Source organism: Pollachius pollachius, assembly GCF_949987615.1.
Source record: "Pollachius pollachius genome assembly, chromosome: 1".
Classification (NCBI taxonomy): domain Eukaryota; kingdom Metazoa; phylum Chordata; class Actinopteri; order Gadiformes; family Gadidae; genus Pollachius; species Pollachius pollachius.
This window is the reverse complement of record NC_136934.1, coordinates 48,686,994-48,701,993: the sequence shown is the minus strand read 5'-3', so window position 1 is coordinate 48,701,993 and position 15,000 is coordinate 48,686,994. Positions and strand designations below refer to the sequence as shown.

At 45.7% G+C, this 15,000-nt stretch overlaps 1 long non-coding RNA gene across 1 annotated transcript in view; it reads left to right on the top strand.

Annotated features, from left to right (window-relative positions):
- LOC307088148 overlaps window positions 1-15,000 on the top strand; it is a 93,888-nt gene that overhangs the window by 40,814 nt on the left and 38,074 nt on the right. The window contains exon 3 of the long non-coding RNA XR_013812546.1: window positions 8,360-8,556. This is a non-coding gene — a long non-coding RNA (uncharacterized lncRNA). The remainder of the gene's footprint in view (window positions 1-8,359; window positions 8,557-15,000) is intronic.

Below are 15,000 nucleotides of genomic sequence, written 5' to 3'. Positions count from 1 at the left end.
GTTTCTGCTCCGCCGGAGAAGCAGCTGGCTGCAAAAACTGAAAGCTGTTTGTGTAAATATATACTTAGAAAGTATTTTACGAAATGTTTCTTTGAAATTGCGTCGAATGTTTTCTCATTGGACTCAAAACACATTTTATTCTAAAATGACTTCAACCCAATTTCAAGCAAATTACATTGCATCACCACAAAGTGCCTTTGTTCTACCGTTCATCATATAACGTACTAATGTGTAGGGTTATTTTTTTGCGGGGGGACATCACTTGACACGTGTACTTGTCGTTTTTATGGAGGCCATTGATTATCTTAATGATGGTGCCTTTTGCACTCACTCTTTGCCTGATTCTCCTGCCTTCTCGTTCTAACAGTGTCTTGTCAACATGAGGTCATCGGCTGCTTTAAGCCCGGTGATGTCATCCCCCTCATAAACAATCTTCCACCCAGGGGTCGGTCCCTCTCTCTCTCTCTCTCTCGCTCTGTCATCCTCCCTCCCTCCCTCCCTCTCTCTCTCTCTCTCTCTCTCTCTCTCTCTCTGAGCTGAGGTCATCTCACAGTGTGGGTTGTACAACAATCCATCTCTATTCGTCGGTTTAGATTTCTTTACCTTTAAAGGCATGGATTTATTTTGTTTTAATTTTATCGAACCCAACAACTCTACAACGAAAAATGGAAATAATAATAGCAATCAGGAGCGGTCCTCTTTCAAAGGGCTTTTATCGTCGCGTGATCTTACACTTTGTAGTTTTTCTCCGGTTCATTGTTTTAATGATATGTATCATTTTTATTTGCTGACATGTCTTTTTTTTTTTTTACCTGAATGTTGTATTTTTCGGTTTGATAAACCTCCAGATGATTGGCCTGGTGTGTTGCCGTAGCCAGTACAATGAGCTCATCCTGCTCTCTGCCTGCTGTCAAATCTAATCTTGTACTCACCCTCGCCCCCCCCCCCCCCCCCTCCCCACTGCCTCCCGACTTCCTTCCCCTCCCCACAATGTTGTACTTGGATGAGAACCTGATTAGTTGTTGAGTCAACATTGAATAGAAAAGGAAAAACACATACATTTTTATAATAATATAATTTCGCGACTCCCCTTTAGAATGATGCGCTATAATAGGACTGGTCCTGTACAGAGTGTACAATGATTATCCAATTAGACCCAACGAGAGACATTCAGCCTAATAACATCCAGATAAACATGAAAATCATCCCAATGGTTTGGATCTCATCGTAGTAATACCTTAAGTAAGCAACGTGCAATATTGCCCCTATAAAGTGAAGGGTCAAAATAATGGCATATAATATACATGAACACAAATAACACAGTTTCATAACAGATTTCACCGGTTGAAATGGTGGCGTGATCGCTGCTTCCATCCGTGACCTATTCTGGGCCTGCATGCTGCATTAATGCAGTAATTAGAGTGTTATACACAGGAACACGTTGTCTTCTGTGGACCTGTTTTAAGAGCTGCAAACTCTTAGCTACAATTACCTGGAAATCACCTGTTTGGGCAACATAAAAGGCATTCCAGCCGTCAAAGTATACATATCAAATAAAAGGAGGTGATTCTTGGACCACTTGGCGAGAGGCGGCACGTATGATTTTTATGAAGCATTCGCAAACGGGCAACACACCTTTTTTTTGTTTTTTCTTCCCTTTAATTTTCTTCTAATCCTTGTTTTCCAACGGATCTGGCCTGGTTCCATATCTGGGGCTTGGGCCAAGAGTGGTGCCCCCCTGTTGGTGTTGGAGCAGGGATGGCAACAATAGAAGTGGGCATTTCATCAGCCTGGCGAAGGGGGGGGGGGGGGGGGGGGGGTACAATGGGGACTCCTGTGTCCTTGGACGGCGAGGGGAAGGTGATGTGAATCATGGGAACGTTATTGGCTAACTAGGAGCCGGGTTTTATGGAGCGGCAAGCAGCTGCAGATGGCCTGGAGCGACTCAGGATGGGATCTCTCATCCAGCCAAGAGACCCGGGTTCACTCGAAACCTGTGGTGTGTGCCTGTGCGTGTCTGCGTGTGTGTGTGTGCGTGTGTGTGTGTGTGTGTGTGTGTGTGTGTGTGTGTGTGTGTGTGTGTGCGTGTGTGTGTGAGAGAGAGTGTGTGTTTGTGGTGTTTGAGGGTAAGTGGTGTTTGTGTGGGTGTGTGTTTGTGTGTACGGTCTTTTTTCCCCTTCGAACGCCCCCCTGACTTAATCTGTCTCTCTCTCTTTCTGTTTTTCTCTCTTGTCTTTTGCTGGCTTTAACTCTACCGCCTGCCTCTGCAGTTTCTCTCCCTCTTTCTCTTGCTCTCTTTCTCGCTCTCTCTCTGTCTCTCTGTATCTGTCTCTGTCTCTTTTCTCCCACGTCTCTCTCACTCCCTCTCTCTCTTTTCTCCCTCGTCTCTCTGTCTTTGTCTCTCTCTCGTCTCTCTGTCTCCCTCTCTCTCACGCTCCCTCTCTCTCTCTCTCTCATTTGTGGATGCCTAAGTTGATCTGAGTTCATAGTTTACAATGCAGCCCAGCTGTTTTAACTGTTCAAATCTCTGCCACATGTGATGTCAGCTGATCTGTGCTGTGAGAAAGCCCCTCCAGCCACACTCAATACAATTTTGAGTGTAATAAAGGAGTGGGGAGGAAGGGGGAAGGGAGGGGGGAGGCATTTTAAGACAAGGGTGTAACCGGTTTACTTTGGGAATTGACCAGAAATGTTGGCAACAACTAACGAGCCGAACATAAGATGCTTAGGTGAATATGTAGGGTTTGTTCATGCTTGTGTTTTGGCTGCACTCTCGGTGACTTCTGCACTGGCGTAACATAATTGGGATTAGGTTAGTTTTTTTATAAATATTTTCTCTTAGACCAAGAGCACTAACCCAAGACCTTCGACATGTACGCCCGTTGACTTCTGTAGGAATAATAAGTCCAATACAAATGCCTTGAAAATGTTCTGTACACTTATGTACTTTAGCTATGAACTGTGTTGGGTCATGAGTTACGAGTCATGCTTCGTTTCCAAGGACCCCTTCGAAAGGTGTCCAGGGTTGGTCGATGCTGTGTTATTACATTGCTAAGGTGCACCATGTGCTTTCTCTTACCAGAGCAGCGTAGTGTGATGAAGGACACATAACCTCGTAGCCGGTGGGTAACCAATAGGCTCACTGCTGTTGTGACTCTGTTATGGGAACTAATACCTTGTGTTGTTTGTCCAATTTCAAGGACATTGAAACAAACCGCTAGCATCATAAATACCAAGGCCTTACCTTTACCGGGTTCGCAGCTAGCCTTTTCTAGCCTTTGATAAATCAGAGATTTCTTATGAAGTTTTGAGACTTTTTAACACAAAGACTGATATTCTTCTCTCGCGGTCAGACAGATATTCACATAAACAGCAGAGGGGGGGCATATGCTCGACCTCATCCTGAGCTGAACTTCTACAGTCGTATGCATCCATGATCCTGATGAACCACACAGTCTGTCTCCTGTACAGATCTGTACTGCGGCTCAAACTGTACATTCTCATAGGTGATAACATAACAAGGAAATAGACAATCAATCGTGTGTGTCATTTAGGGATTCTCAGGGGAGTGGCAAACGCTAGAGTGCTATGATGTTTTCAAAACTGTCTCAGTGGGTAGTGTGCAGGGTAGTCTCACAAATCAAACTTTAGATTAATGTCTAAAGTCTGACAGCAGATCAGACTTGATCAAATCTGGTAGAATGGAGCATTTCCCGTCACACACTTAATATTTATATCGACCAATCATGTTGCCGGAAGGGAACATCTGGAATTGTAATTGACGAACGTAAACTCGGCCGCCAGTAGCCAATTGTAAAAAAGCGCCTGTTAAGGTTTTAATTCAACACCATGTAGAACGGCGACTGTGGCAATACTCTGAAAGCTTTATCCACACGTGCAAATCAGTTTTATCCAGTCGAATATCTCTGAAACAAAACAGGACACCAGACATGACCTGGCCCATTGCGGTCTTTGGATTACGGGCCAGGCTCTGTGCCGTCTCCGCTTAGAGGTTCTGCCATAACATGGGACCCTCTGGATCCAAGATGAGGTGGAGGATGATCGCTCCTTTTCTCTCCATCAACGTGGGAACACCTAGAGCCGAGCGGTTCTGGGATATCGATAGTGACAAAACAAGCACTTCACCAGACGCTTTGTCTGCCAATTGTCGTTAAACATCTGTGTCGTGGGATGGATGACCAAAAAAAGAAAGGAAGAAAATAGCTCCTTTAAAGGCCAAAGTCTTGACTTGACGTGAGTGTTGCAGGTCTGATTGTGCCGTGCGGGGCTCGTAAATCCAAGCAGTTGGCTGGGTACCGGAATCAGCAGCGGAGGCTGATCTTTAACAGCGTCATATTGGTGATGGATAATAGAAAAGTTGGTCTCGGCGGAGGGGGCTGTGAGAACTTGTATGAGCTTCATTCTTCTGTTTTTTCGGTATAATTACTGCGCGTCTTTGACACTATTGCGTCTCGCTCATCTGCCATGTGCCACTGATTTAAGCAGATATACGCCACAGCAGGCATGGCTTTGGCTTCCATGGTGTTGATTAAATCGGAGGAGGGTGTGTTTGTGTGTGTGTGTGTCTCGTTGTGTGTCGGTGTGTGTGTGTGGGTAGGTGTGTACAATGGCATGAGGAGGAGAGGATGACAGCCACCCTTTTTGCTAAAATCGACCTCAGCCTCCATCATGGTGACATCATTGGTGACAGCATCACTCAGCACCACACGTTGTCATCGTTCTGAAGCCCCGCCCCTCATCTGGCGTGACTCGATGAATGCCATCACCTGCATATTTCATGCATCAGTCATATCTGGCTCATAGAGAGACGGGAGCAGGGGGAGACGGATGGATCTGGGGTCATGAGATGTATATAGCAGTGCCCTACAGTCCTCTGCAGATACTTATTATCTGCCAGGAAGTAAGCATCAACTGGCAGGATATCATGTATAAACTTTATTTGTCTAGCCCCTTTTAAAATGTTTACAGGGTTTAAAAGCGCACAATAAAAGCTAATAAAGGCAGGGAGGCTTTAAGAGGAGGAAATTGGAGGGGGGAAGGGGGGGGGAGGATACAGAAATGGCTAGCGCAGTGGCTACTTGTGTTCGACTCAAAGCTGAAAGGTTCCGGGTTTGATTCCCAATGTCCGACGCAGCCTGTCTGTACGTCTTTGCTTGAGTAGGCCGCCCTAATCCCTCCCTGATACCAGCTCCTTGAGGACTTCATACGTCTGAGTTTGCTGTAAATTGTCTTGTATTAACGTGTCTCCTTAATGACAAAATAGTATAGTAATTACTACTTGATTGCAACTCGTAATGATTTCATGTGTTTATTCTCTCATGGTGTCCCATGATGTAATCTCTGCAAAATTGTCAGCTGTTTTTCACCGGGTATCTTTGTTATGTGTTGGCTCCGATGCACCAATCCTCCAGGCTGTATGACATCATCTGCACGCAGCAGAAACAATTATGCCCTATAAGTCTCCTATCTTAAACCCGACGGTGTTCAGATATGGGAGAAACTATTCGAGAAATGTTTTTCATGCCACTTGTCGGCAGATATGATATGTCGAATGCATCCAGACACAAAAAACAAAGCGAAGACATTGGCTGTGGTAATGCACCGTTTTTTTCTCATCGTCTGCAAAAGTCTAGCCCTAATTATCCACAATCCTGCCAATTATTTATAGGGGGTTTCCTTTTTTAATTTCACGATGCAAATCTGGTTAAACACGCTGTCAGTGACTGTCCTACGCCTGGTCCAAGTTAGATTAGGAATAGATTCTACCATTTCAGATGGAAATCCACCATGGAGAAGAGAGTTTTCTTACTCCATAGGGATCGGTGCAACTGCGGTGGACACAGCCTCAGGAATAGATATGGTATAGACTAGTAAACGTTCTGTTGGCGTTATTGCACTATACGGTAGCTCTATATCAGAACGGTGGCAGATTTCACAGAAGCCTGAGAGCCAAGTAACATCCCCCTGTTTAAATCAAGCGCTCGAAATGTACAGTTGGTAAACCTGTGTGTATATGTGTGTGTGTGTGTCTGTGCATATGTGTGTATATATTGCCCACCCACACGCAATCACAAGCAAGATGTCTTCCCTGTGTGTTCACATGCAGATTTAGACTGGATGTGTTGGCGTTTCATAATGAGATTACAAATAACACATTTTTTTAAAGATACATTTATAAAATACATTTATTCAGTTGATATTCCCATTGGAACGGACACATCTTTACATGGGTAGACTCTTCAATTCTAGGGTCAGTATCATCCCTGGCTACTGCAGCATTTGTATAGCTATCCCCTCCCCCGCCCCCCCCCCCCCAAGCAACGCCGACCTATGAGTCTTTACACTACGGTGGTATTTTAAGTCACTTTTGACTCACCGTTTTACCCCAGTCATTTCATTTCACACCATTGGTAGTTAGTGGGAACTAAAGCCGCCCACAGATAGATGCTGGCCGCCTCTCGTGACGGGCTGGAGGAACACTGCGTTTGAACCCCAGCATCCAGGCGTCTCTGTGTGTGAATCAGGCCTCCACAGCTTTTACATCAGCCACAATCAGTCAAAGCTGCCGAGGGTGGGGGGGGGGCTCAACTCAGTAATTAACGCTGTCTCTAGACCAGGGTGGGAAATTAACATTTTTATAGCAAGCTTTTTCCGTTGGCCCGGCCATGTTATACGTTTTTGGAGCATTATGGATCTGTTCCAGGGCAATTTGATTAAAATGATGGGACATATGTAAACAGTATGTATATTTATGGTGATTCGTCAAACTCTAACTGAAAAAAAGAATCTGGGCCTGCTTGGAAAATAGGGTGTGAAAAACAGAAGCTAACACTATCATCCTACCTGCGCATTTAAAAGCTTCCGTCATCCCAATTTTTAAGGCAATGTTTGATTTTTATCACGGGAAAACTACCCAGAAGCCTTTCTTTATTTCTGACCCTACTCCGGACTCAAACGCACACATTGTGTCGCGGTGACTGGTGTGAGTTTGAGGTGGAGGATGATGTGGTGTGTGAGTGGTATTTAATGCATGCCTGCGTGTGTGTGTGCGGTATCCATCGCCGGCCCTTCAATGATTCACGAAGTGACGATGCCAGCGAGTGTGGTTCCTTTTTTACTCGTATGAATCATTCAAATCAAAGCCCGGCCGTATGGTAGCACGGTGTTCCTGATTTCCCCTGGGGCGTCGTGTTCGTGCCACGGTGCCAGGCTGTGAGGCTGTGAGGCAGCGACCGACAACTAAGCCCTGTCGTCACCCCAGTCAGAGTGTTCGATGACTCACCGTGTGGTAATAGTAGTGTGCGCTGTGCGGTAGTTTATGCTTGAATGTCTCTGAATATGGCGGTGTGATGTCATTTGTCAACCTCGAAAGGTGCACAACACTGTTCATCCGAAGATCACCTGTCAAGACAGCCAAATGATAAGAATAGTGATTAAAACAAAAAGGAACGACACAACACAATGTCGTTCGGCTCAACACAAATTAATTATTTTTTAGCAGGTTTGACAGCAGCAGGGTTTGTGTGTGTGGTTGTGTGTGTCTGTGTGTGAGAGAGGATTACTTGTGGAGATTAGATCTTAGTCATCCACATGATTACGGCTTCATTAAAATGATTCTGAATGCTAATTAGGAAGCTAAAAAAGGAAATGCTTTTGAAGGCTTTGATTTGATTGGACAATACTTCACTTGTATGTAATAGCAAGATTGAGACCTTTGTTTATAAAGCTACCTCTGACTTGAATGCTGAAAGGGATAAATAGGCTGATCAGATTGTTCATTGACTCAATGTCTAAACTTTGAGTCCATGAGGTTCAACCATGCAGATGTTTTGGTGGTTCATCTGACAGAAATTAGACATTTTTCCAAATTAGACAATTCCTCAGATACCGCAAGAGCAGCAATTGATTTTAAAATATACCTTAGAATATTCTTTTATGGTTGTGTGTGTCCCACGCGCATGCACACACACCCACGCACGCACGCACACACGCACACACACACGCGCACACACACACGGGGGCGCACTCAAAACCACAGCAATGCTGCTATGGCTACGGTAATGCCTTCCTTCCTGCAGAGGTGGGGAGCCAAGGGGGGTTGTGCTGGGGGGGGCTTTTCTCCCTTGTTTGTCCGGCCGCTATAAAAACACAATCTCGCCATAACAAACACGACGCCTGCTCATCCGCTCGGCTTCCCCCCTTCACCGGGTTATTGGCCTAATTAAGCCACAGAAAGCCCTTATTAAATGACAGTAGGCCTCGTTAGGCGGTTCGTTAAGTCATCGCAGCCCCTTCATATGTGTTGATTAAGTCCTTCTCTTCTTCTCTCCTTTCTCAGACGGTGAGCGCCGCGGACGGAGAGGGTCCGGGAGGTCGTGACCTTAATTTTCTCCCGGAGACTGGGTTTAATTAAGAAGGGTGGGGGGGGGAACCTCAACCACCTCCTCCTCTTCCTCCACAACTTCCACCTCCACCGTACTCTTCACTCCACTCCAAGACACGCCTCCGTGACCAAGACTGTCTGCTCTAGCCGAGGTAAGAGGTGTGTGTGTGTGTGTGTGTGTGTGTGTGTGTGTGTGTTTTTCTTGCATAGCTGTCATCAATACAAACCTTTTATTATGTCATCTTCATGATGTAAGCATCGTACCAGTTTGTTACTGGAATGGTGACGTGATTTCGAAATTAGCATATTTCTACAATTATATAATAATTCTGTTGACAATTCAAACTCAGCAGACGCTTTAGATGATTGGTTCTGGGATCATGTTTCCCATGCTGCACATCTTTCATCAGCATTGTGTCAGCTGCCTCTAGAAACACACATGAACAAAGGTGGATATTACGAAACACAGAGATATATCCACCAAGCCGGGTCAGAAATAAGTAGATATCAGTTTGAAGGGGCCTCCTGAATCCTGTCATGCCTTGGAGCAAGGCGAGGTTGATGGTCAATGTCGCTGGGATGGCCCCAGGGGAAATCAAGGAGGGAAACAGGTGTTTCTCCTCTCGCTTCTTCTGCAGTAAGGGGAGAACCGCCGTACAGGAAACTGGTTTCATGGGCACATCGCCACAGGAGTGTCCTTACAGCCATCTCTTTCAGAACTCAGAGCAAACAAAGGTGGCACAGAAGGGGGCTTTAGAGCCATGCGTTCACATCCCACGAAGGTGGCAGATGTTCGTGTTAGAAGAGGGAAAAATAGGCTAAGAAAGATGACGTTATGTGACATAAATGTACCGGTGCCATAGGTGGTGAAGGCTGTGGGGCTGTGCGTTTTGACACAGGAAAATACTTACTACTTTGGAAGGTATATCCACATACTGCCTGTGTGTGTGTGTGTGTGTGTGTGTGTGTGTGTGTGTGTGTGTGTGTGTGTTTGTGTATGTGCGTTTGTGTGTGTAAAACCCCCCCTTAATATTACAGTCGTGTGTGTAGTCATTAAGTGATTGAGTTTCCAGAGTGTTGGACAGATGCTAAAGCCGCCGGGTTTTGCTAGGTATCCCCCCCCCCCCCCCCACACACACACACACACACCGTCTTCACAGTTGTCTTAGGATGGACCATGCTAAAACCCTTCTGATGCGCACACACACACACAAATGCAAAACCGCATTTGTGTGCAAAACCGCACACAGGCACACACAAAGTGCAAAACCGTGCACACAGGCACATGCACACCCACACACATGTACCCGCATGCATGTGCACAAACCCACCCACACACACATACACAAACATATACCAGAATAGCAGAAAATAATGAAAACAATTATTTTGTATTTTGAAAACTCCCTGGATGGTAGAAAATGAGGAAGACGGGGCCAGTCTGGGAGTGTGTGTGTGTGTGTGTGTGTGTGCAGTTAATTTGGACTTACCGTATGAGGAACACGCATGAGTATGCACACACACACACAGACACAGACACACACACAACACACACAGACACACATCGTGTATCAAATGATCAGTTACACAAGTGGAACACAGAGTTCCCAATATGAAAGCAGAAGCTCAGCAGCTTGTTTATTTCAGCCGGGGGAAACGAAACTTGTGGTTAAGTACCCATACCACACACACCTTCTGTGCTGTTTAGAGCTGTAATGATACACCCATCTACCTCCAACAGGTATTAGGTTGAGAATGTTTCGATTTTTTTGCGGTGAACTGTGCTTCACTGCAGAGATGGCAGGGGTAAACACGGATATAGCTTATAACACTCCTACAAGTCTGTTGCATTTAGCTGCAGAGGGTGCAGATTTAGGGCCAAAACTAGAGGTGGCACGACAAACTGACCTTGAAGGTTATCTGACACGCGCAAACACACACACACACACACACACACACACACACACACACACACACACATACACACACACACACACACACACACACACACACACACACACACACACACATACACCCACATGAGATAAACATGTTTGATCCCAATACGTGCACACATGTGTGTACACAGAAGAACACTTGCATGAGCGGTCACCCACATATTTCCTGTGTGTTTCAAGTCAGCCGCTCTGTTTTCTATCTCTCCTTTTCTTCTGCTCGCAGAGGATGTGTGGGGACCGGTGGTGTTTTCCAATGCGTCACAAGCTGTACATGTGGGAGACAGACAAGAAGTTGTGCAAGTGTGTGCCTGTATGTGCATTTGTGTAGGTTCACGGCACGCACAAGGTGGGCTATGCCTGAATGTTTGCGTTTGTGCACAGCAGCAATGCACATGGGCCCGTTTTTGTGTGTCTGTTCGAGAGCATTTTTATTTGCACATCTGTCCTATAGTACCATCTTGGCAAGTTAGCGGCATTTGGACAGATAGGAGACAACACTGTTACCTTTCAATGTGTGTGTGTGTGCGTGTGTGTGTCTGTAACTCTGTGAGAAGCCGCCCTTCTCTTCCTGTGTATAAGTCAACGCATACAAAGTGTATCTGAGAAGCTCTTTGCACCTGCCTTTTGAAGTGTCTTTTTTTCGTGCTGATGTGCTCATTATGGATAACCACATGTGTTTGTTTTTTTTCGCCTGTCTAATGTTCCCCTTTGCTCAGTGCACTTTACTTTTGCTTTCTTTTCTCATCTGTGTTTCAGCGTTAACGCAGAAGGTTCTTTTAACCCAGCCTGTGTTTGTTTGAGTTGTGGCTCGCTATAATCCTATTGATATTCATTTCCATTTGCTTGAACTCCTTCTGATCTGCATCTTCTGTATGATGCTGATGAATAACTTGATCAGTGTCATGGCCATGGCTGCTTGCTTTACCCACTGTGTTCCTAGTACTACTGGTATTATCATTGGTATAGTTATCAGATCCCGTTCTAAAGTAAAGTGTGGTATAGGTCACTCAATAATAACTTGTTTGGAAACTCAGTTCAGTGTACAATTCACACACATTGCTCATTGACACCTTCGAAATTAACCACGATTCCAAAGTTGTGGTGCGTGTAATTTAGTGGTATACAACGGAAATATTCTATTTTCTCAGAAATTGTTGACAGCCTGCAACAACAATTGAGTTGTTGTTGCAGGCTGCGATTCTGTGGTGTATGTACAGGTATTTGAATCAGTACTCTGTTCTACAAAAAAGCAGCAGAGTGTGACAGTTCCCCTTTAACATTCTGCATGATTTTAGATTGTCTAGATTGGCTTAAACGCCTGATATGGCCTCTTGTTGTGATCAAGGCTGCCAGCCTCATATGGAACTGTTTGCCATTAAGCATTGCAGACAGCATAGTGATAATAACTGCGCCCCTAACTGCACTAAAACATGACGGCACAAAAACGAAAGCAAGGCCAAACACACCCTGAGACTGAACTCCAACTTGTATCTATGTGCTGCAAAAATAATATGTGCTCAAGCATTTCCATTTAATTTCCAACCGAGGAAGGTTTTGGTTCATTTCCAATGCTAATGCAATCCCTCCTTAAAGAGAGGAAGAGGTTTTTCGTTGCAAACCTCGCCTTGAACCATAAAGACAAATGCACCCTGGCCGCTATAACAACCATCACCGTCCCTATATCAGACTGTTTATCCGTCTGTGTATCGACGTCCGTACCACCAAATTCTACATTCTCTCTCTCTCTCTCCCTTTCCCCCTCTCCCTCTCTCTCTCTCTCTCTCTCTCTCTCTCTCTCTCTCTCTCTCTCTCTCTCTCTCTCTCTCTCTCTCTTTCTCTCGCTCTCTCTCGCTCTCTCTCTCTCCCTCGCTCTCCCTGGCTCCTGTCTGGCACATCAACGGAGCTGCGGCGCTAGCGGTCGAGTTGGAGGCGAGTTCAGATGAGGTCAGACAGTGTGCGCCGCCCCCGGGGACAAGGAGAGCGCTTGGCTGCCGACCAGTTGAGCTGCAAGGAGATGGGCTGGGATGTATGCTCTCTCTCTCTCTCTCTCTCTCTCTCTCTCTCTCTCTCTCTCTCTCTCTCTCTCTCTCTCTCTCTCTCTCTCTCTCTCTCTCTCTATCTATCTCGATCTCTAACTCTGTCTCTCTCTGTCTCTCTTTTTATTTCGCTCTCTGTCTCGTTGTCCCTCTCTCTCTCTCTCTCTCTCTCTCTCTCTCTCTTTCTCTCCCTCTCTCTCTCTCCTCTCTCTTTTCTCTCTCTGTCTCGTTGTCTCTCTCTTTCTCTCTGTCTCTGTAAGTCTCTCTCTCTTTCACTGTCTCTCTGTCTCCATATCTGTATATTCTCTCTCTCTCTCTCTCTCTCTGTATATTCTCTCTGTATATATTACTCACTCACCCTCTCTCACCCTGGTTCCCTGCCTCCCTAGCTCTCTTTCTTTCCCCAGCTCATATTTCTGCACACAGGAAACTCTGGAGGAGGAAAAAAAAACAGTGCATGAGAAAACCAAATTTGGCCATTAGGGAGACATAGAGAAAATACCAAAATATTAGATCTGACGATAGGGTCTTACCAAGAAATGTGGGGCACATTTTGCATGAATATGGATGCAGGCATCAAGCCATGGCAGGAAGTTAATGGCTCCTACCCTTGCTCTTTGAATTGCCCCACTACTTTTTATATCTCTCAACACATACACACTCATTCTCCTCTCACAGACACACACACACACACCCACATAACTCTAGTGAATAGCAAGCACTCACGCACACACACACACACACACACACACACACACACACACACACACACACACACACACACACACACACAGTCACAGAGACATATCTATTGAGAAAATCTTGGGAGAAAATAACTAACGTCAGCAGAAATTGATTTTAAAGCTGTAGGAGAGAGACAAGCACAGGGAGTGTGAGACCAAGAGGAGATACAGGAACAGAGTGAGACAGACCAGAGAGGAACAGAGAGAGTGAGACTTAGTATACAGACAGGAACAAAGAGAGTGCGACAAAAGAGAAAGACAGGAACAGATATCGTGAGACTTCGAAGACAAGCACAGAGAGTGAGACTAGGGGACAGACACAGACAGGGACAGTGAGACCAAGACAGACAGCAACAGAGTGAGACAGCAACAGAGTTAGAGGGAGAGGACAGACAGGCACAGAGAGTGAGACTCAAGAGAGATAGAAATACCTAAGAGACTGAAACCAAGAAGCCAGGAACATGGAGTGAGAATTAAGATTGGGAAGAAAGACGGGAAAAGGGAGAGTGAGATTAGGAGACAGACAGAAACAGGGAGAGTGAGACTAGGATCCAGACAGAAACATGGAAAGTGAGACTGAGACAGACATGAACTGGGAGAGTGAGAGTAAGACAGACAGGAGTAGGGAGAGTGAGACAAGAAGACAGAAATAAACAGGGAGAGTGAGACTAGGACAGAGAGGAACAGGGAGAGTGAGACTAAGACAGACAGGGACAGAGAGAGTGAGTCGAATTGGACCGACAGGAAAATATGATGTGTCAAGAGCCCCGACAGGAATAGGGAATAGAGTTCGACTAAGTCTGGCTCAGAGAGGTTGAGACACAGGGTGAGAAACACTGCAGTCAGGGCCGGATGCTGGTGTTTTCCCAGACTTAGTTTTCCTTTTTTTTCTTCCCAGTCTGATCCGACAATTGAAGCTTCCTTTTAAGAGGCTAATAATACAACAGGGCAATTGTGAAATGTTGCTGTTTTCCCTGGGCCTGATTTAGCAGGAGGGCTAGGCCTCTGCTTGCAATCTCTCCCGCTCCCCTGGGCTGTTTGGTTGAGCGGGCCGATTACCATAGTCCCAAGTCTGGATAAACCCAACATGAAAAACAAATAATGCCCGGTCTTTTCAGTCCACGCCGAGTCCCCAGGGCCCGGTGTGACCCCGGTAGGAATCTGGTCAGATATATACACACAGATATAATGAATGAAATCCATAAATATACAATTAAAGGTATTTGATGCAACAGTGCCACCCAGCTTTGAAAAGGCTCAGGTTGAACTACACACAACAGTGTGTCTTTTACAGGTCTGATGATCTGAGCCACATGAGCCGTGCTAGAATTGTCTCATTCTTTTTAAAAAACGGCATGGCTCTAGCTCTGATGTATGGTACCGCTTTAAAGATTGAAAGCCAATGCGGAGCCCTGACCCCACATCATCTTCCCCGGGAGAAGAAAAGATGTGACATTTATGTAACATAACACCCTACGCCGATAATGGCCGTCACTATCCATCTGATATTCCCATCCGACCTCCATCACTGCCTCGGCGACTGCCCGCGCAAGAAATGTCTTTGCTCCCCTAAGGTCAAGATAAAGTGTGGCTCGCTTGACGCTAAAGCTCCACGTTTTAGTGTGCCGGTTGGCCTTGAACTCGTGTGAACCTGGCTTTCCCTTTTCTTCTCCAGTTTCTTTCGTCCCTTCGACCTGCCGGTGGCTCTCGCTGTGGATCATTGTTCGGCCGATGGTTTGCAATGTTCTTTTCATCGGCTACTCCCTCACTGTTGTGTGTGTGTGTGTGTGTGTGTGTGTGTGTGTGTGTGTGTGTGTGGCAGTGTGTGTCTCTGTGTGTGTGTGTGTGAATGTGGCAGT